Genomic DNA, 25,838 nt, shown 5'->3' with positions numbered 1-25,838 from the left:
TAATATTTATAGCACTTGTTATGTTCAAGGTACTGTATTAAATACTTTACAATTATGATCTTAAGAGTCTAAGGGAAAGCAAGTTGTGCAAAAATGTAATAAGGAAGAAGATACATTAGGTCTGATTCTATTTTCTTTTCCTTTTTTTTGAGGTGATCAGGGTTAAATGACTTGCCCAGGGTCACACAGTTGCTACGTGTCTGAGGCCACATTAGAACTCAGGTCATCCTAACTCCAGGGGTTGCTGTACCACCCCAACTGACTACATTTTAAAGAAATCTGTTAGTAAAAGGAAGAGAGATGAAATGATAGCTGGGTGGGGTAGAAGGACTGAAATAATGCCAGGCCTTGACTCTTCATTCCACATATTTAAATAATCCCTAAATCCTATCATTTTTTGTTTCTACATCTATTCCACTCACTACTACTAACTCCATTTTGAGTATATGTAAAGAGTGTACATGTACATGCTTGCATTTCTTGATTAAAGTTTTAATCCAGTGCCTTATTGCATGTGGTTGTAGAGTGACGGTAATGCTGGGTTCTTACAGGCTATGACAACAGAACACAGTCAAGCAGTAAATAAATCAACAGGTATTTGTTAAACATTTGCTCTGTGCCAGGCACTGTGCTACTCTGCAAGTAACAAGACAAAATGGAACAGTCCCTGCCCTCAACAAGTTTATATTCTATTAAAGAGGCAATTTGTACCTATATAAATATATACAGAGTAAATACAAAGTAGATTAGGGAGGTTGAGAACTAGCTGCTGGGGGTATCAGAAAAGGCTTCTTGTAGAGAGTGGAACTTGATCTGAGTTTTGAATAAAGTGAATGATTTCACAAGGTAGAAAAGAAGAGAGACTACATTCCACGTATTGGGAACAGCCAGTGCAAAGGCAAGGAGGCAGGAGATTTATGTGGATCTTATGTGAGAAACATAAAGGCCAATTTAGCCAGACCACAAAAGTATGGGAAAGGAGACTATCAACTGGAAGTATAGATTATAGTCAGATTGTAAAAGCTTTTTTAAAAAAAGAGCTTTTTAAAAGCCAAACAGAGGATTTTATATTCCATACAAGAGGCAGGAGGAAGCTGTTATAATTTATTGAGTAGAGGAGTGAAATGGTCAAACTTGTCCTTTTGCAGCTATGTTGGGGACGGATTGGACTAGGGAGAAACTTCAGACAGAATGGCCATTAAGATGAGGTCCTAAACTGAGGGAGTGGCTTATATAGTAGAGTCTTGGATTTTTAGTCAGAAAGATGTGGGTTCAAATCACACTGATGATGCAAAACAATGGACAGGTCACTTACTGTCTCTAAACTGCAGTTTCTTCATCTGTTAAATGGTGATAACTGTATTACCTAACACTCATCACCACTTTATAATCTACAGAGCAATGTAGCATACATATATTCACGGGGTTACTGCGTGGTTCAAATGAGATGATATATGGAAGTGCTTTGTTAACTTTAGATAGCTATATAAATGTCAGTTATGATTATGAATATATTCATTATTAGTCTTGTTTGATAGGGTTCACCTAAAATGATTCTGAGATGTCATTATTTTAACCATTTCTTATAGTTGAATAAAAGTAGGCTCACTGATAACATCCTTAGTACACTGCTAGAAGCAGAAAGGACAACAGCAATATGTACGTATCCTGTTTCATGATTCTGAAGTTGTATGCAAGATCTTTATATTTTGAAGGCTCTTTTTTCCTCGTAGCATGGAGTCTTTGTTACAATGACATCTATTTAAAAATGTCAAAGTTTCCATGAATGAATGAGAAAGCACTTATTAAACATTTACTATATGCCAAACACTGTCTTGGGGATACATACAGATGATCCAGAAGTTCTGCTCTCATGGAGCTCACAATCTAATTTGAAGAGACAACACATATTGGAAGGTATAGCTGAGGACAAACTGCAAGGCCCAGAACTTTGGAAGGCATCACAGCAATAAATAAGACCCAGTGGTCCTTAGGGCACAATGGCAAAGCAGACGATAAAATCCAGTGGCTTTCCATTTTACTTGAACAATTTTATTTGCTGAGTTCCACAAACAAATCCTTAAGACTAAGGCATTTGTTCAGTAGTTGTTGACATAATATTGGCTGAATTCATGTGGAAGTCAGCCACAGAGGGCATTCCATTCTTGAATCTTGACATTTCATAGGGTTCCATCCAAAGGTGAACCACTTTGTTACAATCAACAAATATGATGGCATGTGCCCATTAGCAGTCTTTGTTACTGCTCAATACAGTGATGTCTGCTTGCTCCAAACATATTTCTGCAGCATTATAATGTCTGTTAATGTATTCTTGCTCTAAGAACACATCAATTCTCTCCCTTCCTTCCCTCTCTCTGACTAGGTAATATTAATCCATCTATAGCTACCTTATGTTCCATTGATATAGGACATGTTTTGTTTTTTAAAGATACTTTCAGGCCTGGAAAGACTTGTATGAACTGATGTATAGAGAAGTGGTCAGAACCAGGAGAATGTTGTGTACGACGCCAGCAATACTGTTTGATGAAGACCTGTGAATGATTTAACTATTCTCAGCAATACAATGATCCAAGACAATCCCAAGGAACTAATGACGAAGCATACTATCCACCTCCAAAGTAAGAACTTGTATTGATTGAACACAGACTGAAGCATGATATTTTTCACTTTCATTTTTTTCCTTTTATTCGAGTTTTCTTGTACAAAATGGCTAATATGGTAATGTTTTACATAATTGCATATGTATATCCTGTATCTGATTGCCTAGTGCTTGGGGGGGGGATGGAGGGAGGGATAAAATTTGGAACTCAAAACTTTAAATAAGTGTTTAATTTTTTTTAAAAAATGAGTCTTTCCAAAGCTGTTATGGTCTATTATACATTTCTTAAAATGTACATTAAGACTGGTATTACATAAATATCGATCGTGTTCTTCCCATTCAGATTTGATTTCAAGATGCTAATCTCTTATGACATTCAGCCACAGCCTTCAAATGTTTTATATCTTTCATGTCTCTTCTTGGAAGTGACAAAGGTACATATATACATACATATATGTATATATACACATATATATATATATGCATGTATATGTATGTATGTATGTATACAGCATATCAATAAATCATTAGAGAGCAGAACTGAACTATAAACTTTGCAATAATCAAGAAAGGTGATATAATATGTATTATAAAACTAAAAATATATATACATGTATACATACATACACTATATACATTTGTGTGAATAAATCTGCAGAGAAGTTAGATTTTAGACACTTTGATATAACTCTCTAGTCATCTACAGTATTACATAAATTTTCTCTTTTTCATTTGATTCAACTTACATTTCAGTTATATCAGACTTTTACTATGATGGAACATATTAGGCACACTACTGTGAGCCAGGGTGATCCCCAGTCATATACGTCACCATTGGCCCATACTTAAAGCTTTTCTACCTTGGCAAGACTGAAAGAACTTAAGACTCATCTTGCAGACTCTTTGATAACCTAGAGTCATTTTTATATCATAGGAAGCTTCAGAGAATGACTTTAAGTAGAAAAGTGACGTATATATATATATGTGTGTGTGTGTATGCACACACACATACACATGTGTCCATGTATATGTGTGTTTATATAAATGTACATATGTATACCCACACTACACACATATATTTTTAAACTACTGAATTTTTGACCACTAATATTTTGTAATATAATGAATCACTGTACCTTTCTTCCCTTTATTGGAGTTCTAATGCAGTCTAAAGCTGTTTGTCTCCTTAATTAAGAATATATTAATTTTCCTTGGGTCTAATCTTTTCTTGGTTATCCTAGTTTGGCATTACAGTAAATAAGCAGGAATCCTTTCCATGTCTAACTTTCAAATCAAGCAATCAACAAATATTTATTAAGAATCAACTATTCACCCAGTACTGTGCTAGGTTTTTGGTATATAAAGACAAAATGAGAATCCCTGTCTTTAAGAAGCTTACATTTTATTGGGGGAAGCCAACACATACACAAGTACACATAGAATGTAAAGAAAGAAAATACAAGGCAATCTTGGGAGTAAAGGGGGGGGTGAGGGAATCAGAAAAGGCTTTCTGATAGAACATAACGGATGACATGAGTTTTGAAAGAAACAATGGACTCTAAGAGGTGGATGTGAGGAGAGAAGGCATACCAGGCACAGGAAATAGTTAATATAAAGACAGGGAACTAGATTTATTTTATAGGTCTCTACTTGATAAAAAAAAACAAAACACCACCAAACTGGTTTATCTGAGTAATACTGATAGTACAATGCTGAACATTTTCCTTGCAATACCTATGAAGTTAGTATTAAATTATATTAGGATGTTACAGAAGATTCGATAGAATATTTTAATTCTATATAAAACAACTTTACAAAGACAATAACACTCAAAAATAAGAAAATATTTATTCCCAACATATACATTTTAAGACCTCAAATAAAAGATGAGCATGATAGAATATATTTTGACATACATACATACACACACACACACATATATCCTCCACAAAAGTTATATTGGAGTGGAGATGATATAAGTTCTCAAAGGTTATGCCAATGGAGCTCAAGCTCTGAAAGGCTTTGAGTACAGTCACTGGCAAGAGATTATGTCTGTGATCTAAAGACCAACCAAGTCAACTATGAAAAAGCAAGAAAAATGCCAGGAGATTGTCAAGTAGATGATAAATTTTGGCTGGGGGGAGTCAATGTAACTTGTAAATACATTACAATATAAAACAGCTCTAAGCCCTATCAGCTCACTTCTGAAAGAAAACAGGGGAAAATAATCACAAGGTTCTTAAGATGGTGTACCTATACAGCAATTTAACTGCTGAACCTTAATTGTACAATCTTTGTCCAATGACTATGGAAAGAAAAAATACCAAAAGCAGTGAAACATGTTCATATTGACATTTTCCACTTATTTCCACCAAAGAGAAGACGACATAAAGAATATTGAACTAAATGCAAAGACAACTCAAATGTGTTCCTAATAGAGATGAATAAAGGAAATGTTGGAGCTGGTTTTGCCCCAGTGCTGAAGGCAATAAGAGCAATATCATTTTAAAATATACCATGTCATCTCACCTTGTAAGGCAAGCAGATTATCAACAAAACAATGGAAGCTTATGTACTAATATATTCTAGAAGATGAAGAAATAGAGAAATTCTGAGTAGGTAGACAAAATCCTTTAAACTTAGCTAATGTCTTACTCATTACTTCAAAGAAAATGTTACTATGGAAAGAAAGGGTGAAAATTAAGTTAGAAAAAGGAGGTTCTAGGTAAAGTACCAAAGGCTTGAAACTATTCCAATGCATTGTGAGTACTTTATCTCACCTACAAATCACAATTCATGAAATTTATTATATCTTAATGCAAGAAACAAGTAGTTACTGACAAAGTAATCATTTCAGTATTAGCTGGGAACAGACACTTGAAAAGGGCAAAATCATAGATTTACAGATTTAGAATTTAAAAAGATTTAGAAATAATCTAGTCAACTCCCCCTAATTTTACAAATGTACTAAGATCCAGAAAAGTGATCTAACTTGCTCTAGGTCACATAGCTAGTAAATAACAGAGCCAGGATATGAACAGAGTTCCTCTCACTCCCAATTCAGCACTCTTCAATCATCACATCATTTTTCTCAATATTGAATTAGAAGAAAGAATAAGGATGGAAAGCAGTGTGAAATCAGAGTGGCTAGCATCTTTTAAATAAGCTACCAGAGTGGCTAGCATCTTTTAATACGCTACTGAATATAAAAAATGGTTAATTTCTCAAAGTAAAGATGATGTTTCTACCAACACTACTTAGATAAGTTTTATCTGGTATATGATGAATCATCACATTAAGGAAACCACCTCTGCTAGCAAAAACTACATTTCCTTCCCAAGGTAACACTAGTTTGGAAAATATTACAAGAGGACCATAGAAGTATAGAAGACTGACTCACCAAGAAAAACACTGTCCCACCAAAAAGGAATTGTAGGGAAAATGAGTCTACTTATCAGAGATTATCCAAAGACCCTGGATAGGCTAGATCATCTTGAGAACATTTGTTCATGAAACTGGAAGGGTGGTCACAAGCAAAGGTAAAATGAAAAAAAGAAAGTGTCAGTATTTCTATGGCCTCATCTAATTAGTGACAAGAAAGCAAGATCACATTTGGATTCTAAAACCCCTATCAATATACTATGTGATGAGATGCCGTTATACTTATAAAGATAAAGTTGGGATGAACAGCTGGGTCTTTCCAACACATATGGAAGAAATCTGTGTTGGCAATGACACAGTATCAAAGGCCTTCAATGATTGATTTTTTTGAGAAATTTCAAAGAGGGGAAGGCCTCAAAAGAATGGAAAAGATCACTGACAGTACTTAAAAATGTGACCAAGAAAAAATAGCAACAACTAATTTAAAGGGCTTCCTCATGTAGGGCATCATAGATAAAAATGGGAAATGGGAAACAGGCAAGCTTTGGCAGATTATTTTCTAGAACAGACCACTTTTTCAAAGTCATATTATCAATGAAGAGGTAAAGAAAATATAAAATACCACTGTGTCTATTGTTCGTTGATAGCAGAACCAATTGCAGTTTTAAGGGCTCAACTTGAACAAGGTGCCTTTCACATGTGTTAAAATTCTATGACAAATGTGATTACAGAAGAGACTGTGTTGAATATTAGCACAGAGACATATATGCTTATGAATAGCATTTGCTAATGTCACAGAATACGTCTTGTGTAGTTTAAATAAAAGAGAGATACTCTTACAGTGACATTCTCTAAATAATCCTATACACAGATTCCATTTTGCTCATTAGCTGAAGCCCTGAACACTAAAGAGCCTTTTTAATGAATCAACTGAAAAAGAATGGCCTAATTATCTACACTGGACAGCTAATGTTTCAGGTATGGGGGACAGTCATTGCAAAGGCACAGAGATAGAAAGAAGATGGAATGTCACATATAATCAAGAAGACCAGCATGGATGGAATATGGAATGTGTTAAGTAATGTGCAATAATAAGCATAAGGTAAGCTGAAGCCATATTGTGAAGGGATTTAAATGACAGAAAATTTTCAACTTTATTATGGAAGGGGCAGGGAGGAAATGGAGATTCTTGGAAATGATAGTCAAATCTTTACTTTTAGAACATCAATTTAGCAAATGTGTGAAATACGGAGGAGACAGAGAGACCTGAGGCAAGAAGCCAATTAGGAGGTTATTATGATAGCGTAGATAAAAGGTGATAAGGGCTTGGTAGCAGCTTCCTGAATACAGAGAAAGTAGGTAGATAGAAGAGCTGTTGCAGAGGGTGAATCAACAAGACTGACCAGAAAAGTGATAAGCAGTGAGACAAAGAGTAGAACATTATTCTGGGTGACTAGAAAAGGATGGCAGTTCTATTAACAAGCATAGGTGGGGTGGGACGGGGCAGCTAGATGATGAAGTGCATAAAGCACCAGCCCAGGATTCAGGAGGACCTGGGGTCAAATTTGTCCTCAGATACTTGACACTTAGTGCTACTATGTATGACCCTGGGCAAGTCACTTAACATTCATTGCCTGCAAAAAACAAACAAACAAACAACATAGGTGTGTTTCAGGTCGGGGTGTGTGTGTGTGTGTGTGTGTGTGAGAGAGAGAGAGAGAGAGAGAGAGAGAGAGAGAGAGAGAGAGAGAGAGAGAGAGAAAGAGAGAGAGAGAGAGAGAGAGAAAGAGAGAAAGAGAGAGAGAGAGGGAGGGAGGGAGAGAGAGAGAGGGAGGGAGGGAGAGGGAGAGAGGGAGTAAGGGTGCACAGGCATACATGAGTGGGGTAGGGGGTGGAAGAGAAGATAATGCATTCTCTTTTGGATATACTGAGTCTGAGATGCCTACCAGGACATCCAGTTTGAAATATACAAGAGGCAGATGATATACAATTGGAGCTTAGGAGAGATTCTAGGCCTGGACATATAGATCTAGGTGTTATTTTTATAAAGAGTATAGTTGAACATATGGGAACGGATATGATAACTAAGAGAGAAATTGTAAAGAAGAACGCCCAGGACACAGCTTTGGGTTCACCAAAACTTTAAGGGCAGGACACAAATAACAACGTGAATAGGAGTAGTCAGACAGGTAGGGAGGGAACCAACTTTATAAAAAATCCAAGTATGTGAAAGGATACAGGAAAGGGAGGTGGAGTCAACAGTGGTAAATGCTTTTGAGAAATTGAGGATAAAGACTGAGAAATCATCATTAGATTAAACAGTTATAGGATAATTAGAAACCTTGAAGTAAATGAATGATGAGGTGAGTAATGGAGTTGGAAGCCAGAGTGCAAGAGGATAAAGTGACTAAGAAGACTGGAAGTGGAGGCTGTGAAAAAAAGGAAGGAGGGTCAAGACAACAGCTTGAGGGATGGTAAGGTTAAACGAAGTTGTTGGTTTTGTTTTTTATTAAAGGACGGAAATGACCTGGACATATTTTAGGTACCATAGAAAGAGCCAGGAGACAGGGAGAGATCAGAGATTAGAAATAGAAATCAGAAAATTGTAGGGACAATCTGTCAGAAGAGATTGATTAGTGGGGAAGAATGAAAATAAAAGGACAGGTTTTAGGGAGAAAAGTTGAGAAAAGGGAATAAAGGATTATAAATAATAATAAAGAGAATCTGAGATAACAAGAAGGAAAAAAGAGGATTAACTCAATGGCAACTGGAGTATATTTTTCTCAAGTAAAATCTGATAGTCAATCATCTGTTGAGGAGCAAGGAGGCTTAAGGAAAGAAAGGTCTGCAATAGCTGTAGTGAGTGGAGTGTGTCACAGGAAAAAGGAAAAGGACTTTCTTGTGGCAATCTGATCCCAACTGAAAAAAAATAATAAATTTGTAGTTGGCCCCATCAATAATTTGTGACTTTCTTCAGCACAATTCAGCAGCATATGAATAACATTAGCAGAGGAATGGTAGAGGTAAACCAGAGCTAGAGTTTATCAAAGCATGAGTAGCTTTAGTTCAATGGGGCAAGGGATTCAAATGTAGAGGTGAGCACATAGTTTAACTAGTGAACTACATGGTCAAGACAGAAGGAAAGGAAGTGAAGTGCCCAGGGAAGCAGGACTATCACCAGCTCCCTTGTTCTAGACATGATAACCCTCCTAACACAGCTTAAGGTAACAGATATTTTGGTTGCTATATTACACTGTTGAATTCAATTGAACAAACATTTATTAAGTACCTAGTATGTGCTAATAAGCAGCATGCTGAGGGCTAGGACACAAAGACAAAAGTAAAACAGTTGGTCCCTTCTGTAATACTTAATGAGTTGACTAAATTTTAAGTCTAAAAAGTATTTTTAAAATGACAGAATTTTAGTTTCCTTCTCACTTTAGTGCCTAAAGAAATATATAAACTTATTATCATTTTATTATATGTAGGTACTATATTTTTTACAATGAAACAGTAATTTGACAATTAGAGTAATTACCTTTAAAAGAGTGGACATACTTATTCATCTCCAGAAGATAGCTGACTGTCATAGAAATTGAAAAATATGAGCTTTATCCCAAGTTAAACTGAACTTGTTAAAAACATCTCCAAAGCAGTAATACTTGAAAAATTTTCAATGTATTTCAGAATTTTAAAATAATTCTAAGATTAATGCAGAATAGTAAATGCATTGTACAATGATGCTATGTCCACATGAGAAATTTTCATAACTGAAACATTATGATAGTGAATAAAACCATACATTTAACAACTAGAAGACAATTATACTAAATTAATTAGCTTAATTGTTCAAGTAACATCACTGGGAGTTTATAATCAATCAGTTCAAGTTTTCCCTCTGTTAGTTTTTTTTGACAATGATTAATTTTCTTCCCTAAAAATAACTCTGAACAAGTGAGAAGTAAAACCTTCTCCATAACAGCATGTAAACATAACCTGAGATTTAATAACAAGGTCAAATTCTTGGAATATATATGTCTAAAAGTTTTATTTTTAAAAATCCAACACTTCTAATAATTGAACCATTTGGGGTTCTTCACATTCCTGAACAATATTATTTTTCTCACAAAATTTATTTTATAGGAGAGGTTCCACAATTGACCCAAGGGATTGTTGTTTAAAAAATTTTAAGTCAAGTGTTTGGCACTTGGCATACTTTTTCTGTAAAATGGGGCAACAGCAAAGAAAATATAAACAAGAGAACCAGATTTTTAAATTCTTGCTTTGGAAGAAAGCATATTCATGCCTTCTTTTTTTCTCTTAAAGAAAATATTGCAAAATATTTCTTCAGCTGTAAGTTTTTTCAGACTTTCTTGAAAAGACTGATAAGTCCTTAATCAAACTTCTAAGAAATCAATGCCCTGTATTCAATGCTTTTTTCCTCTTTCCAAAGACCTAACTCCTTTCAATGTTTAAGACAGGTCCTCGAAGGACTAGGGTGGTAACTATCCTCAAGAAGGTAACACCTTAACCTAATTAAGGTCATTGTCTATTTCTACCCTATAAACTAAAAACGACAAGGGAGAGAGGAGACTGCCTCAGGCCTACTCAAAAATATTAACCTTTATGTCTCAGTTTGCTCATCTGTAAAACATGGATAATAATAGAACCTCAGCTCTCCAAGCACTTCCTAACTTCCTTGTTAGTGTTGAGTACATCCACCATCCTCCCAGTCACTTAGGATTGCAACATAGGTGTCATCTTTTGGACTCTTGACTCTCTCAATCCCATCTTCAATCTGTTTTCAAGTCCTCTTGATTCTACCTTAAAACCACCTCTCTGACTGCAGAAGCCTTCTGATTGGTCTCCTTAGCTAAAATCTTTCCTCATTCCAGTCTATCCTCCACTAAGATGTCAAATTGATCTTCATAAAGCAGTTTTAACCATCCTCAAAGAGATGGGGGTACCAGATAACCTTACTTCTCTCCTGAAGAACCTGTATGCTTGCTAAGAAGAACAGTTGAAACCGAACATGGAACAACTAATTGGTTTAAGATTGGGAGAGAAACACTACTAGTCTGCATATTGTCACTTATATATATTTAACTTCTATGCAGAGTACGTGATGTGAAATGCAAAGATGGATGAATTAAAAGCTGGAATTAAGGCTGCCATGAGAAATAACAACCTCAGATATGCAGATAATGGCACTTTGATAGCAGAAAGTGAAGAAGAATTAAGAAGCCTTTTAATAAGGGTTAAAGAGAAGAATATAAAAAGCTGGTTTGAAGCTTGACATAAAAAATAAGATAATGGCAACTGGTCCCATCACTTCTTGGCAAACAGAGGGAGAACAAATGGAAGCATTGTCAGTATATATTCTTGGGTTCAAAGATCACTGTAGATGATGACTGCAGCCATGAAATTAAACTAAGCTTGCTCTTTGGAAGGAAAGCTATGGCAAATCTGGACAGCAGACTAAAAAGCAGAGACATTACCTTGTTGACAAAGGTCCATATAGTCAAAGTTATGGTTTTTCCAGGAGCAATGTATGGTTATGAGAGTTGGACTATAAAGAAACTTGAGCTGAGAATAATCGATGCTTTTGAATTGTGGTGGTGGAGAAGACTTTTGAGAGTCCTTTTGGACAGCAAGATTAGATCAGTCAATACTTAAAAAAATGAATTCAGACTATTTACTGGAAGGACAAATACTGAAACTGAGGCTTAAATACCCTGGTCACATAATGAGAAGACAGGATTCATTGGAAAAAACCCTGATGTTGGGAAAGACTGAAGACAAAAGGAAAAGGGGATGGCAGAGAAAGAGATGGACAAATAAAGATGATGAATGAGGGAATGAAATGGGATATATGGAGAGATGAACATGAACTTGGAAAGACTCTGAGAGATAGTGGAGTAGACAGAAGGGACTGGCATGCTATAATCCATGGGGTTATAAGAGAACTGAAACAGGACAACAAAGCCCAAAATACCTCCTTATTCAACAAATACTAGAGGTCTGCTACTACTTTCAGAATAAAATATAAAACTCTGTTTGGCTTTTAAATTCCCATGTCTCTTCATGCTAACCTGGGTTGAAAAAAGAGTGACTATCTTTTAGAAAGTGGGATTTTTTGTTGAGATTTAAAGGAAATTAAGGAAGCCAGGAGGCACAGAAGAGGAGCAAAAACATTCTGGGAATGGGGTACAACCACTGAAAAAGAATGAGGAGAGAATTTAAGAATCATTTTTCTACTTGAAAGTTATGACAAAAAAGGAACCTATACATCATATTTAAAGAAATCATACGGGAAACTGTCCAAATCACTGAGAACCAGAGGGCATAGTGAAAAGAAGAATCCACAAAGAAAAACTAAAATAAAAATTCCTAGGTACAATAGAACCAAAACCACAGCTTCAAGTAAAAAAAAAATCTGTAATTAGCCAGAAAGATTTCAAATACAGAGTAGCCACACAGGACTTAGCAACTACCATTATAAAGGAAAGAAATTCCTGGAATAAGCAATCTCAGAAGATAAATTATATACTCTATGCCTACAAGCAAGAATAACATACTCAGCAAAACTAAGCATAATCCTACAGGGGAAAAAATGGACCTTTAATAAAATACAGGACTTCTCAGCCTGAGGAAAATCCCAGAGCTGCAGAGAAACTCAGAAATACAAACACAGGAGTCATGAGAAATATAAAAAAAGGTAAATACAAATGAGTAGTCATAAGAGACCAATTAAGGGTCAAATGTTTACAGTACAATTAGGAAGATGATACATTTATCCCTTCAGAACACCATCATCAGGAGTCACAGAAGGAATTTACTAAGAAAGAAGGCTTGGAAGTGATTTTTTTGTTTTGATGATCTTGCAAGAAGAAAAGAAAGGGGTAAAGGAAAGAGGAGGTAAGAAAAAGAAAGGTGGGCGAAATTATCTCACATAATTAGAGTGTACAAGTAGAAGACTATACACAAGGAGAAAGAATAGGGGTGTGAGGGAGCAACACTTGAACCTAACTAATTTGAATTGGTAAAAGGAGGGAGGAATTCACTCATAAGGATTGGTTACAGCAATACATTTCACTCACTAAACAGAAGGGAAAGGGAAGAAGGGACATAAGGGAATAAGGAGAGTAGATTGAGGGAAGAATCAGGCACTAAACAAAACATACTCTAACAATGGAGGGAAAATTATGAAGAGGGATTTAAAAGACAAGAAAGGATAAGAACCTGTGATTGAGCTCAGGGAAAGGGAAAGAGAAGAGGGTTGGAGGATCAGAAGTAGATAGCATCAAACCTAGAGACCATGTGCTGAACAAAGCTCTCTCAGATCACTTTATTAAAAAAAAAAGAGGGGCAGCTAGGTGGCGCAGTGGATAGAGCACCGGCCCTGGATTCAGGAGGACCTGAGTTCAAATCCAGCCTCAGACACTTAACACTTACTAGCTGTGTGACCCTGGGCAAGTCACTTAACCCCAACTGCCTGGCCAAAAAAACCAAAAAACCAAAAAACAAACAAAAAAAAGAGGTGAAAAACAAATAAATGGACAAGTATAAGATAATAGGACAGATGGATGCCAGGAGGAACCCCTACATCCTGAAAGATAACATCATCCTTGGCACTTATACCTCATCAGTACCCTCTGTCCTTGGCACTGCTTGGACTGGAAAGAAGAAGAGAAAGCTCCCCTTGAGACCTCCATTTAAGAAGGGTCTTTAGAACAGCCATCTCATCATTTATCATCTGGTTGTACTTCTTTAGACCAAAGATTCTTAAACTGTGGGTCATGGCCCCATATGGGGTTGTATAACTGAATGTGGGGGTTGCAAAAAATTTGGCAACGGTTATGTAAACCTATTTTATATACCTATACACCTGGAGTCGCATAAAAATTTCTTGGGCAAAAAGGGGTCGTGAGTGGAAAAAGTTTAAGTCTAAAGACTTCTCCATCATGCCCCCAGCCAGGTACACCTTTCTCTACACCCCTTTTCAGCTTCTGTGTATTGTCTTCTCTCATTAAATTGCAAGCTCCTAGAGGACAAGAACTTGTCTTTCTTTTTTTTTTCCTATTTGTATCTCTAGTGCTTGGCACAGTGCCCTGAACACAGATGTTCAATAAATGCTCACTGACTCACAGACCTTTATAAAAATTAACCATGTATTAAGAAGAAAAATAAACCTCTCAAAAATGTTGAAAAGTAGAACTCTTAAACACACCTATTTTAGGCCACAATGAAATATACATTATATTCAATAAGGAATTGCAGAAAATGACTAAAATTACCTGGAGATTTAACATAAATTAACACAATTAAATTAAAAGGTGGATCAAAAAATAAACCACAAAGGGACAGCTAGGTGGTGCAGTGGATAAAGCATTAGCCCTGGATTCAGGAGGACCTGAGTTCACATATGACCTCAGACACTTGATGTTACTAGCTGTGTGATTCTGGGCAAGTCACTTAACCCTCAATGCCCCACCAATCACTTACTCAATCAATCAATTAATGAATAAATAGACCACAGAAACAATAAATAATTTCATAAAAGACAAGGACAACAGTGAGATAACAAGCAAAAAAAAAGACAAACATGCCAAAATTTTTGGGATGAGATAAAGGAGATAATGAACAAAAAACAAATAGAAAACCAACAAATTTTAAAAACCCAATTAAACATGAAAATAAAAATCCTGAAAAATCAAAAAGATAAACACAATTGAATTAATAAAACTAGGAGCTTTTGGGGGGGTTGATACTGGAGCTGTTTGCCATTTCCTTCTTTAGTTCTTTTTACAGAAGAGGAAACTGAGGCAAATAAAGTGACTTGCCCAGGTCACATAGCAAGTAAGAGTCTGAGGCCACATCTGAATGCATGAAGATGAGTCTTCCTGACTCCAGACCCAGCATTCTATAGACTGCACGAAGTACCTGCCCAGTTGTTTTATTTATATCACCAGAATTTCTCCTACTTTCCTTCCTACTCCTCCCCCTAGAGAGCCATCTCATTTAACATGCAATATCTGTCAAGATTAAGAGGAAAAAGTAGCATAACTGAATAATACATTAAAAAATTTGAATGTGCAACATACCACACTCATGGACTTGCCACCTCTGCAAAGGAAGTGAGATAATTTTCTATAGCTCTTGAGGTGTGCTTGTTTTTTGATATTTTGTAACATGCACTTCTGAATTTTGTGTGTGTGTGGTTGCTCTTTCCATTTATAAGGTTGCAGTCACGGTATATATTAAGTTTTTGGCTCTGCTTACTCACTCAATATCGGTTCACATAGATTTTTACATGCTTCTCTGAATTCATGATTTCTAACAGCAAACTATTATTCTATCACATTCATGCACCAAATGTAACCATTACCTGATCGATGGACATTTACTTTATTTCAAATCTTTACTATCACAAAGAGTGCTACTATTTGAGTGTGTATGGTGATTTTCTTATCAATGGCCTCATTGGGGAATTAAAAGCTAGGGATGAAACCTTGAGGTCCAAGGTATAGAAATTTTAGTCATTTAAAAATAATTCCAAAAAACTTTCCAAAAGATTTCATTAATTTACAGTTTAAACAACAATGCACTAGTGTGCCTATCTTCCCATAAATCCTCCAACAATGACTACTACTATCTTTTGTTATCTTTGTGAATTTGCAAGGTATGAAATAACATCTCAGGGTTGTTTTAATTTGCATGTCTATGATTATTAATGATTTGATGATTCCTTCTTAGAATTGTTAGTACTTTATAATTCTCCCTTTGAGAACTAATGGTTCATATATTTGACCACTTATTAAGAAATGGCTTTTGGTTTTATAAATGTATTATTTATTTTAGGTAACTAATCCTTATAAGAGAAATTGTATACAAAGACTTTTGTCTATTCAGCCAATTTACCTTTTTACCCTATGTGCATTACCTTTGTTCAGAAGCTTTTGACTTTAATGTGATCAAACCTATCAATTTTCTTTTTTGTTATTCTTTCATTGTTGGTTAATTACTGTCATTGTTGTTAAGTTGTTTCAGTCATGTCTGATTCTTTGTGAATCCCATACGGGGTTTCCTGACAAAGATGTGGGTTTGCCACTTCCTTCTTCAGCTCATTTTACAGATGAGCAATCGGAGAAAAATGGGGTTAAGTGACACACAGGTAATAAGGGTCTGAAGCCAGATTTGAATTCAGGAAGATGAGTTTTCCTGACTTCAGGCCTGGTACTGTATTATGTCACTAAGCTGTCTACATCTATTTATATCTGTAAAAAGTATAAGATCTGTTCCCCTCATAAGTTTTTTTTTAAATAGTATTTTATCTTTTTTTTACAATTACATGTGAAGATAGTTTTCAAAATTCATTTTTTGTAAGATTTTAAGTTCCAAATTTTTCTCCCTCTCTCCTTTCCCTCCCTCTACCAAAACCAGCAATCTGATATAGATTAAACATTACAATCATGTTAAAAATATTTCCACATTAGTCATGCTGTTGTCAGAGAATCAGAGCAAAAGGGAAAGCCACAAGAAAGAAAAAATAAACAAAAAACAACAACAAAAGTGAAAATAGTATGCTTTAATATGCATTCAGATTCCATAGTTCTTTTTCCATCATGAGTCTTGGAATTAATTGTCTTGGATCATTATACTGCTAAGAAGAGTTAAATCTATCACAGTTGATCACACAATGTTTTTTTTTGTTTTGTTTTGTTTTTAAGTGAGGCAATTGGGGTTAAGTGACTTGCCCAGGGTCACACAGCTATTAAGGTCTGAGGTGAGATTTTAACTCAGGTACTCCTGACTCCAGGGCCGGTGTTCTATCCACTTCGCCACCTAGCTGCCCCGATCATCGCACAATGTTGCTGCTACTGTGTACAATGTTCTCTTGGTACTGCTCACTTCACTTAGCCCCAGTTCATGTAAGTCTTTCCAGGTTTTTCTGAAATCCTCCTGCTCATCATTTCTTACTGCACAATAGTATTCCATTAAATTCATATACCACAACTTATTCAGCCATTCCTCAATTGATGCATATCCCCTCAATTTCCAATTCTTTGCCACGACAAAAAGAGTACCTAGAAATATTTTTTGTACATGTAGGCCTTTTTCCCTTTTTTATGATCTCTTTGGGATACAGACCTAGTAGTGGTATTGTAGGATAAAAAAATGCAGTTTTATAGCCTTTTGGGCATAGTTCCAAATTGCTCTACAGAATTAGGTTAGTTATTAGTTCAACTGGATTAGTTCAATACTCTACCAACAATGCATCAGTGTTCCGATTTTCCCATATATTCCCCAACATTTATCATTTTTCTTTTCTGTCATATTAGCCAATCTGATAGGTGTGAGGTGGTACCTCAGAGTTGTTTTAATGTGTATTCCTCTAATCAATAGTGATTGAGAACATTTTTAATATAGTTATAAACAGATTTAATTTCTTCATCTGAAAACTACCTATTCATATCCTTTGGCCATTTCTCAATTGGGGAATGATTTGTATTCTTATAAATTTGAGTCAGTTCTCCATATATTTGAGAAATGAGGCCTTTATCAGAAACACTGACTATAAAAAGTGTTTCCCAGATTTCTGCTTTGCTTCTAATCTTGGTTGCATTGGTTCTGTTTGTGGAAAACCTCTTAAATTTAATGTGTAAACAAAATTCTCCATTTTGCATTTCATAATATTCTCTATCTCATCTTTGGTGATAAATTCTTCCCCTCTCCACAGATCTGACAGGTAAATTATTCCTTCATCTTCTCATCTGCCGATGTTATCATCCTTTATGTCTAAACCTTGTACCCACTTTTACTTTATTCTGGTATACGGTGTAAGATGTTGGTCTATACCTAGTTTCTGCCATACTATTTTCCAGTTTTATCAGCAGTTTTTATCAAATAGTGAGTTCTCATCCCAGAAGCTGGAGTCTTTGGGTTTAACAAACAGTAGATTGCTATATTAATTTACTACTGTGTTTTGTGATCTAACCTGTTCCACCACTATTTCTTAGCCAGTACCAACAGCTTTGATGATGACTGCTTTATAATATAGTTTTAGATCTGGTACAGCTAGGCCACCTCCTTTGCATTCCTTTTCATTAATTCTCCTGATACTCTTGACCTGTTTTTCTTCGAGATGAATTTTTAAATAATTTTTTCTAGCTCCATAAGATAAAATTTGGGTAGTTTGATTGTATGGGCATTGAAAAAGTAATTAATTTAGGTAGAATGGTCAGTTTTATATTAGGTCAACCTACCCATAAGCAATTGATATTTTTCCATTTGTTTAGATCTGACTCTATTTGTGTGAAACCTCATAAGGTTTTTGGTTTTTCTTTTTAATTTATGGTCTTTGATTTTAAGGTCACTTATTTATTGACAATGTATTCTTGGACATGGTTTAAACTGTTGGTCTATGTCTAATTTCTGCCAGACTATTTTTAGGTTTTCCAGCAATTTTTAACAATAGGGAATTCTTAACTAATAATTTATGTTTTCTAGTTTATTAAACACTGGTTGCTGCAAAATGGATGATTTTGATTACATTAAAAAATTTTTGTACAAACAGAAGCAATGCATCCAAAATTAGAAGGGAGGCAGAAAGCTGGAAAACAATTTTTATGGCCAGTACTTCTGATAAAGGCCTCATCTCTAAAATATATAGGGAACTAAATCAAATTTTAAGAATCCAAGTCATTCCCCAATTGAGAAATGGTCAAAGGATATGAACAGGCAGTTTTCTGAGTGAAGAAAGAACCAAAGCTATCTATTCCCATATGAAAAAATGCTCTAAATCTCTAATGATTAGAGAGATGCAAATTAAGACAACTCTGAGGTCCACCTGACACCTATCAGATTGGCTAAAATGACAAAAAAGGGAAAATAATAAATGTTGAAGAAGCTGTGGAAAAAATTGGAACACTAATGGCATTGTGGTGGAGCTGTGAACTGGTCCAACCATTCTGGAGAGCAATTTGGAATTATGCCCAATGGGCGATAAAGCTGTGCATACCTTTTGACACAGCAATACCACTTTTGGGTCTTTTGCCCAAAGAAATCATGGAAAGGGGAAAAGGACCCACATGTACAAAAATATTTATAGCTGCTCTTTACGTGGTGGCAAGGAATTGGAAGTTGAGGGGATGCCCATCAATTGGGGAATGGTTGAACAAGTTGTGGTATATGAATACAATGGAATACTATTGTGCTGTAAGAAATGATGAGCAGGAGTTCAGGGAGGCCTGGATCGTCTTGCATGGACTGATGATGAGTGAGATGAGCAGAACCAAAAGAATATTGTACATAGTATCATCAATATTGAGTTTTGATCTGTTGTGATGGACTATATTCTTCTCACCAATGCAATGGCACAGAAGAATTCCAGGGAACTCATGATAGAAGAGGATCTCCAAATCCAGGGAAAAAAAAAAGAACTGTGGAGTATAGATGCTGAATTATATACTATTTCTTTTGTTTTTGGTGCTGCTGTTTTTTCTATTTTGAGGTTTTTTGTCATTGCTCTGATTTTTCTCTTATAACATGACTAATGCAGAAATATGTTTAATGTTATTATGTGTATATATACACACACACACACACACACACACACACACACACACACACACACACACATATATAAAAAACCCATATCAGATTACCTGCTGTCTAGGGGAGGGGGGAGGGAGGGGAGGGAGGGAGGGAGGGAGAAAAATCTGAAATTGGAAAGCTTGTATAAACAAAAGTTGAGAACTATCTTTACATGTAACGGGAAAAAATACTTTATTAATTAAAAAAAAACACTGGTTGCCAGTGTTTCCAATTTCCCCTTGTCTAAAATCATCATCCACTGATCTACCACCTTTTAAAAAACAATAACAAATGGTTTTCGTGATTTTTGCTTTGTAATACACTTTGAGGTCTGGAGGTGAGGTTCCCCCTTCATTTTTTTTCATTATTTTCCTAAACATTCTAGATATTTTACTTTCTCAAATGAATTATTTTATCAAATTCTATAAAGGTTACTTTTGGTAATTTGATTGATAAAGCATTAAAATGTAAATTAACTTTGGCAGTAATAACATTTATACGTTATTGGCATAGCACAGCCCAACCATGAGTACAAAGTAGTTCTTTAGATATTTAAGTTGTTCTTTGTTTAAGAAGCACTACTTAACTGAATCTATACAAGTACTTGTGCTTTGGTAGACTGATCCTAAAATTTTCGTGCACTTTATTTCTTTGGAGTGGGATTTCCTTTTCTATTGTCTCATATTGTATTATTAATATTATTATTTAGAAATGCTAATGGTTTTTGAGAGATTATTTTGTACTGAACAACTTTGCTGAAGCTATTGTCTCAAATACTGTGTTTGCTGATTATCTAGGATTTTCTAAGCAAACTAAACTATCATTGAAGTAGTAAATTCAGGTAATTTCCTCCATTTGTCCATAATTATGCCTTTCATTTCTTTCTTTTCTCTTACTTCTTACATTTTCAGAACTATAAGCTAATAATTGTCGGAAAAAAATTTATTGGGTTTCTCTAGTTTCTTTAGCAATTTTTTCAATTCTCATTTCTTTTTTTACTTTTTGATAGATTTGTCAAGAACTAAGAGAGACCTTACAATCTCCTGTCATTATTGTATTATTGGATATGTTATCTTATAATTTTTCATTTTTTCCTTTATGAATTTAAATACCAAGGCATTTGGTGGGATATAAGTTTAATATTGATACTGGTTTGTTGTCTACCATATGATTTTCCCCATTTTATGTTCTGAAAGTTTGTTTTTGCTTTGTCTGTTCATATGACTATAACTTCTGCCTTCTGGATTAACCTGATGCATAATAAATTTTATTCTGCCCTTCATTTTTATTATATGTAGTTTCTGAAGTCCATTTCTTGAAAGCAACAGATTGTGCTATTGTTTTCTTCTTCAGTCGTCCCCTTTTTTCCTTTTATTGGATTTGTTTAAAGTTATAAAATTTTGCTTTAAAATTTTCTCCATTTATTTCTGATACTGATTTTATTCCCAAATTGAGTTTTTCTCCCATCTTCATAACTAAAATCACACCTTTTCTCTTTAGTTATTTTAATTTAATCTACTTTAAGTCAACCATATTCCCAAAGGCTCTCTTCCCCTAAACCTTAAACCTCTGTCCCTCTCTCCTTGTTCCTATTTTGCAATATCTATTCACAGATGTCTGCATTTATTTAGCTGATCTGGAGACTATATTCCCTTCTGTTATTAATACCTCCTCTGTTGGTTTATCTGTTTATTCTCATGGTCATCTGCTGAGTTTTCTTCCTTCTGAGTTCTTTGATAATTATTTTTTTCTTATTTTCCAATATCAATCACTTTCTAACTTCTTCCCCTTTGATGGTGGTTACTCCAGAGGTTGAACCTCAAAGCTATCTCATACTCCTCCCATGTAGGGGAATTCATGATTTAATGAATTCAGTCTCTATTCCAATTCACTTCTTGGCTAGGGGGAGGGGAGAGAGAATTGGTTCCAGCTAGATGGTGATCACTGACTTAGTCAAGCATCATACAGTCAAGGCATTCTGCTGCAGTTCCCTTTGTTTCTCAGTTTTCTGGCTGAACTCTGGCACAGCCATACTGCAATGCCAGTCCAAAGCAAGTCTGTGCCTTTTGTTATAGTTTGAGATCTGGCTGGCAGGTTTCCTTCCATCCCACATTTTGCCATTACTTTCCTTGTGATTCTTGGCCATTGTTCCTGAATGAATTTCATTTTAATTTTTTTCCTAGCTCTGTAAAGTAATCCTTTGGTGATTTGATATGGTACTAAATTACTTAATTCAAATTCTAAATTCACATGACCAAGATGAAGAACTAAACACTTTTTTTCATCTACATGACCTCTCGAATGTCACTAAAATAGGAATTATGAGCAAAAGAAAATCAATTTGAACTGTCTTTACAGTCTAAGATACTAAAAACCCTGAAAATGATTTTTTTGTCTTTTTGGTAGGGCAATGAGGGTTAAGTGACTTTGCCCACAGTCACACAGCTAGTAAGTGTCAAGTGTCTGAGGTCAGATTTGAACTCAGGTCCTCCTGAATCCAGGGTTGGTGATTTATCCACTGTGCCACCTTACCTACCACCCTGAAAATTATTTGATACTGGTTAAGAAAGACAGAAGTTGATCAGTGGAACAGATTAGCCTAGTGTTGGATAAACACAAAAATTCCCACCTATTAAAAAAAGAACTGTTTAACAAAATCTATTGGGAAAACTATAAAGCAGATCAACTACTGCTACAGATCAACACTTCATATCTTATACCAAGAGAGACTCAAAATGGGCACATGACAGACATACAGGGTAATATAAACAAATTAAAGGAGTAAGGAAGAAATTACGTATTAGAATTATGGATAGAGAATGGCAGAGAGGATCATAAAAGGCAAAATCAACTAATGTAACTACACAGATTTTAAGTTTTTATGTAAATAAAACTAATGCAGCTAAAATTCGAAGAAAAGCAATAAAATGGTTAAAATATTTGCAGTAAGTTTCTCTGATAAGGGTTTTATTTCTAAGATATATAGGGAACTAATTCAAATTATTAAGAGTGGGAGACATTTTCCAATCAAAGAATATTTACAGGCAGTTTGCTGAGTTAGATATCCACGCTATTAAGAAACACATGAAATAATGCTCTACATAACTAATAATTAGATAAATGCAAATTAAATTAACTCTGAGGAGCCACCTTATATTTATAGGTTTAGCAACTGTGAAAAAAAAGGAAAATAACAAATGTTGGAGGAGCTGTGAAAAAACAGGTACATTAATGCACTGTTGGTATAACTGTAAACTACTACAGCTATTCTGGAAAGTAATTTGGAACTATGACCTAATTCCTAAACTGCACAAACCTTTTGACCAAGCAATACTATCTCTAGGTCTACATTAGAAAGAGATCAAATAAAGAGGAAAAGCATCTCATGCACAAAAATATTTACAGTAACTATTTTTGTGCTGGCAAAAAAATGGAAACTAAGGAGGTACTGAACAATGGGAGAATGACTGAAAAAAATTATTTCAATGTAATTCGAATATTACGGTCCTCTAAGAAATGGGAAAGGGTATGGTTTCAGAGAAAACCGAAAGACTTAAATAAAGTGATGCAAAGTGAGAAGAACCAGGAGAAAAATTATTGCAATAATAATAGTACTATAAAAACAAACAACTCTGAAAGATTTAAGAACTCTGATCAACACAATGACCAACCAGGATTCCAGAGGATTTATGACAAAACACACTACCCACCTCCTGATAGAGAAGTGATTAAATACTGAAACACTGTTTGGGAGTTTTTTGCACATGACCAATGTAGGTATTAGTTTTGCTCGACAATGTACATTTACAATAAGGTTTTTCTTTTCAATAGGATAAGGAGGCATGAGGGAGAAATTATTTTCATTTATTGAAAAAAAAACAAACCTAGAATGGTAAATTTATTTGAACTGGATGAGCCCATATGATGATGGAATGCTAACATTCTAATAGTGGGGAAAGAAACAAGTATTCTTTCTGAACCTTAATATCTTCAAGGGTGTTAAGAGTTAAATATGAAAAATATAGGACCTGGGATGGATTGTTTCAGTTATCAGGGTGTCCAATCAGGGTTTTAATGGGAAAAGAGAGGGTAAGGGAAAAAGTTAGAATACATTATTGTACAAATGAGTTAGAAGGGAATGGAGCTTGCTATCTCTTGTTATCGGGGTACATAAGAAGAAGAGAATACAAAATGGAGGAAACGATGGCTCAAATGAATCCCACTTTTATCTGAAATGGGCAAAGGAAAGTTGAGCAGACAGAATTTGATGTAGAAATATATTAAACTCAAGAGGGAAATAAACAAGTATGAGGGATGAGTTTAAGAGGGAAGACAATATCCAGGTGGTAATCACTTGAAGCAAAATAAAATTCCTGATCCTGAGGAGAGAATTAAAAGCGGGGAAAAAAGAAAATTTAAAAACTACAATATAATGGGATAAACATTAATTGGGAAATGGTTGAATAAATAAATTATATTATACAGATGTAAGAGATCACAAAAATGGATTACATGTTAATGCATGGGAAGAAATAATAAAAAAAATTGTGGAAAATCCTGAATAGTATGAACTAATATAAAGTGAATAGAATTAGAATTTATACAAGAAAAAGATTGTAAAGAAAAATAACTTTAGGGGGCAGCTAGGTGGCGCAGTGGATAAAACATCGGCCCTGGATTCAGGAGGACCTCAGTTCAAATTTGGCATTAGACACTTGACACTTACTAGTTGTGTGACGCTGGGCAAGTCACTTAACCTTCACTGCTCAGCAAGAAAGAAAGGAAGGAAGGAAGGAAGGAAAAAAATAACTTCAAAAGGCATAAGGACTCTTACTGATGCTACAGCCAACTATGTCTCCAGAGGACATGCTACCTACTTCCAGAAAGAGAGATGACACACTCAAGATACAGAAAAAGACATTTCTTGACATGAACACTATGTGGACTCAATTTGTTTGATTATGCTTATTTAATACAAGTTTTTCTTCCCCTTTCTCTCAATTTTTTAATGGGGGGGTTTAATGTTGGGGGATAGATGTGAGGTTGGTAGTGATTACAAAAAAAGTCCATTGAAACATTTAAAAATGCACAGAAGAGAACAGAAGAAAGCACAGCCAAGTAGAACACCTCTGCAAGTCACAGATGAAATTTATTACATACCTTTTAAAAACCAACAGCATAAAAATTCGTGGTTACATATACAACACTTTTTTGTTTTACTGAAGTTATAAGAAAAACAACAATAGTACCACCGACAGAACTAACCTATATAGATGAATCCCTGATAAGGAATTTAAATTCATAAGACATAATGGGGAAACAGGAATAGATACCACTCTCTATATGGAAGATAAGTTCAGTCCTTGCCTTCATTCCAGTCTTTCAATTTAATCATAATGAAGTCAATTCTCTGAATTTTAGATGATCAAGATAAGGGTTGAATAAATTTGTGGATCTAAACACTGGAATTACTCAGGGGCAGTACTAATCAGTAGCAAAATGAGTATTTTCCAGGGTATACTATTAGTATTGGTATTTTCTGAATGGTGTTTACTTGTGAAGCTTCCTTAGTGACTAAATAGGTCTAGCTAACAACTAATGAATTCTTTGCTCACACAAGTCTGAATAAAGAAACAGGGAGAAAAGTAGCTTTGTTTTCCCTGTATAGTCTTAAGGTATATACAGTTTTACCTAGGCATCCTAAAGCTTTACTATCAATTTTCCAATCACTAATATTTAGAGCCTGACAAATGATAACTGTGAATGTGACTTTTCTTGGTATGTTCACTACTTATAAGCTTTTGACATACAAATCTTTGAATTAGAAAGAATGCCACCAGAAGCAAAAAGTCAGTGGCTTCAGGACTCCTAATATTAAAGGAAGATGCATTATTATTATTATTATTATTATTTGTAGGGCAATGAGGATTAAGTGACTTGTCCAGGGTCACACCGCTAGTAAGTGTCAAGTGTCCGAGACCGAATTTGAACTCAGGTTTTCCTGAATCCAGGGCCAGTGCTTTATCCAGTGCCACCTAGTTGCTCCCTAGAACATGTATCATTTTCTAACAATTCAAGCAAAGTCAAGTAAACTAGCATTTATTCATCTTTCTTTTCTTTTCTTTTTTTTTTTTGTGGAGCAATGAGGGTTAAGTGACTTGCCCAGGGTCACATAGCTAGTAAGTGTCAAGTTTCTGAGGCCAGATTTGAACTCAGGTGCTCCTGAATCCAGGGCCGGTGC

At 35.1% G+C, this 25,838-nt stretch overlaps 1 protein-coding gene across 1 annotated transcript in view; it reads right to left on the bottom strand.

Moving 5' to 3' along the window:
• Nucleotides 1-25,838, bottom strand: part of ASZ1 (ankyrin repeat, SAM and basic leucine zipper domain containing 1) — a 105,837-nt gene that overhangs the window by 11,486 nt on the left and 68,513 nt on the right. The window lies entirely within an intron of this gene.

The sequence above is a fragment of the Dromiciops gliroides genome, chromosome 5 (genome assembly GCF_019393635.1).
Source record: "Dromiciops gliroides isolate mDroGli1 chromosome 5, mDroGli1.pri, whole genome shotgun sequence".
Classification (NCBI taxonomy): domain Eukaryota; kingdom Metazoa; phylum Chordata; class Mammalia; order Microbiotheria; family Microbiotheriidae; genus Dromiciops; species Dromiciops gliroides.
Note: the sequence above shows the minus strand (reverse complement) of the source record. Positions and strands in the feature narration are given on the sequence as shown.